The following is a 3,353-nucleotide window of genomic DNA, read 5'->3' on the forward strand; positions in this document are numbered from 1 at the left end:
TTATTCACAGACAAAATAAATTTCAAACCAAAACTGATTAAGAGAGACAAAGAAGGCCACTACATCCTTGTAAAGGGAACAATTCAAGAGGAAGAGATGATAATCATAAACATATATGCACCAAATATTAATGCCCCAACTATATAAAACAAATATTAAATAACATGAAAAAGTAAATGAGCACCAATACAATTGTAGTGGGGGATCTAAATACTGAACTATTACAAATAGACAGATCATTCAGGCAAAAAATCAACAACAAAATACTAGTACTGAAACAAGCTTTTGAACATATGGACTTAATAGATGTCTATAGAGTGTTCCACCCAACAAAATCAGAATATACATTCTTTCTGGTACACATGGGTCATGCTCCAATATAGACCACATACTAGCTCATAGAACAGGTTTGAATAAATGCAAAGGAATCTAAGTTATCCCCTGTATATTATCAGGTCATAGTGCAATCAAGCTGGTGATCTATAGCATAAGAAACCATAGGAACTTCACAAACATATGGAAATAGAACAACACTTTCCTGAACAATCAATGGGTCACAGAGGAAATTGAAGAAGAAATTAGACAGTTTTTACAAATAAATGATAATACCAGTACAACATACAGGAATCTATGGAACACAATGAAAGCAGTTCTACGTGGAAAATTCATATCAGTGAATGCCCACAATAGGAAAACAGAGTGAGCTCAAATAAACTAATTAATGATGAATCTTAGACTCCTAGAAAAACAAGAGCAAGAAAAACCCAAAGCTTATACAAGAGAGGAAATTATAAAGATTAGAGCAAAAATCAATGCAATGGAAACTAAGAAAATGATATAAAAAATAAATAAATTGTAGAGTTGGTTTTCTGAAAGAATAAATAAAATTGATATAACCTTAGCTAACCTTATCAAAAGAAAGAAAAGGCTCAAATCCATGCAATTAGTCGTGAAAGAAGTGAAGTCACAACAGATCCAACAGAATTCCAGAGGATCATCAATACCTACTTTGAGAACCTGTACTCTAATAAAATGGAAAACACAGAAGAAATGGAGAGATTTTGAGATACTTATGAATTACCAAAGTTAAGAGAGGCACAAGCTGCAAGATAATGGTGGCCTGCAGAGGCCTTGAGAAGGAGCAGTGGTGGCGGCCAACCCGAAAAACCGCGACCTTGAAGATGGTGAGTAGCCAGCCAAAGTACGATCTAATACAGGAGGTATGCCAAGTCAGTTGCAGTGTTGTGTATGAAGCCATCATCAGAAAGACTTCTGCATGGGTTTCAGTGAACAAAATTTGATGCCATGCACCTGAATATGTTGAACTAGGCCTTCATAAGTTCTGAGCACTAAGCAGTATCAAGAGCCAACATCCAAACATGATTCACTTGGAAGAATGCATCCTACAGAAAGATAGGATGGTGCAAAAGATGTCCCATGGCCTCTAATTCTTCCCTTTACTTACAGCTTGTAGAGACTTCATTAAAAGGAGAAATTGTCCTTGATCCCAGAAGCGCCTATTATTTGTGGTTTGTGATGGATTTTTGTGATGGAGAAGATATGAATGAATATCTGCTATCCCCAAAAAACCCAATTGTAAGACAAACACAAGCTTTATGCCTCAGCTGAGCAGTGCCCTGGCTTTTTTGCATAAAAACCAGATCATCCACCAAAGCCTAATAACATCCTAATTTCTCAAAGCAGATTGGATACAAGTGAATTGGAACCCACCTTGAAAATGGCTGTTTTTCATCTAAGTAAAGTTTATTCAGCCTCTGGGCAGAATCCAGAAGAACCTGTCAGTGTAAACAAGTGTTTCCTTTCCACCGCATGTGGAACTGATTTCTACATGGCTCCTGAAGTGTGGGAAGGACACTATACAGCCAAAGCTGACAATATTTGCTCTGGGGATCATTATGTGGGAAATGCTGGAAAGAATCACATTCATAGACACAGAGACAAAGAAGGAACCCTTGCAGAGTTATGTAAAACAAGAAACTGATATTGTGCCTGTTGCGGAGGCACTTTTGGAAAATTCCAAAATGGAACTTCTCATTCCTGTGAAAAAAAAGTCTATGAATGGGCGAATGAAAAGACTGATTAAAGAAACACTGCTGCAAACCCTCAGGATTGCCTAGATGCTTTTGAATTAGAACTCAGATTAGTACAAATTGTATTTAAAGATAGCAGCTGGGAAATGTGACAAATTATTTGCAAATATCTTGGATGATATGCTGCTTCTGATTTAACAGTGATGCAACATTAGGTGGCTGGAAAAGAATACAAAAAACTAACTCCACATTCTAAGGGTTTAGATTTTATTGTGAGATTTCCTTTCTTTTTTTTTCCCGAATTCAAGCCAGCCATTTAATTAGTATGTTTTAAATGTGTAATACTAATGTAAGTGTAAACAATTTTTTTAATGGCCTTTGGTAGAAGTTTGGCAGGAAAATTCTCTAAGAGCCAAGAAAAGAGTCTAGTTTTCTGAAAATGTCTCTTAAGCATTTTAGACATTTCTTGTCAATATTAGGCATTTCCATGGAAGAAGAGGCTTGCATGCTGGTAATGCAAACTTTGAAGCTTTGTAAAGAAAACATATATATATATATATATTTATGCATATGTAAGCATGTGAATGTGTGCATTTTGCATTCCATATGAAGAAAATGCCACTGCTGATTAAATTATTTGTTATAGGTTTGAGTTTTTGATGTTTTCTGATGAAATCAGTGAAGAAACATAAACTTCCCCTCATCTCCCTCCCTCTCCCTGCCTCTAATGAAAAATACTGTTTTGTTTTTTTTGTAATAGTATACAGTTTCTTGTTTTTGAAGCCATCACTTTGGAGGGGCTAAAAATTATGAGTAAATGCAATTGAAATTAAGCAATCCAAAGCTGCTGAAGTATGTTTGAGCTCTCCAGGGCCCTATCGCTGTTAAAAGAGTTAATTATGCAATCATATATAGTGGATTGGCAAGGACACTGATAATTCTGTCACACCTTTAAGTAACTGAGCATTTGTTTAACTAATTAAACTACTGCATTGGGACATGACCACTTCTTTTTTTAGTTTTCTGAGACTGTGTGATCCAGGCTGGTCTCCAACTCATGGCAACATTCCTGCCTCAGTCTCCCAAATGCCGGGACTATAGGCATGCACTACCATGCCTAGCTGACATGGCTGTGCTTCAGTATTGGTAATCTGATAAAAATCTGAACACAGGATTCTTCTGTTTCTGAAAACTTTGCTATTAATGAACTTTAATACTTGACATATTAACTTTTTATTTTAAGACTTTGTCTAAGCCTCAGCATAAAGTTGAAGAGACCAAATGAATTCTGCCCACATGTTT

General features: G+C 36.1%; 1 pseudogene; it reads left to right on the plus strand.

Annotated features, from left to right (window-relative positions):
* The first annotated feature begins 1,169 nt into the window (after nt 1-1,169).
* On the plus strand, nt 1,170-2,203 carry LOC104867071 (annotated as a pseudogene).
* The last annotated feature ends 1,150 nt before the right edge of the window (nt 2,204-3,353 follow it).

Source organism: Fukomys damarensis, unplaced genomic scaffold (genome assembly GCF_012274545.1).
Source record: "Fukomys damarensis isolate Sample0158 unplaced genomic scaffold, DMR_v1.0_HiC HiC_scaffold_39, whole genome shotgun sequence".
In the NCBI taxonomy this organism is placed as follows: domain Eukaryota; kingdom Metazoa; phylum Chordata; class Mammalia; order Rodentia; family Bathyergidae; genus Fukomys; species Fukomys damarensis.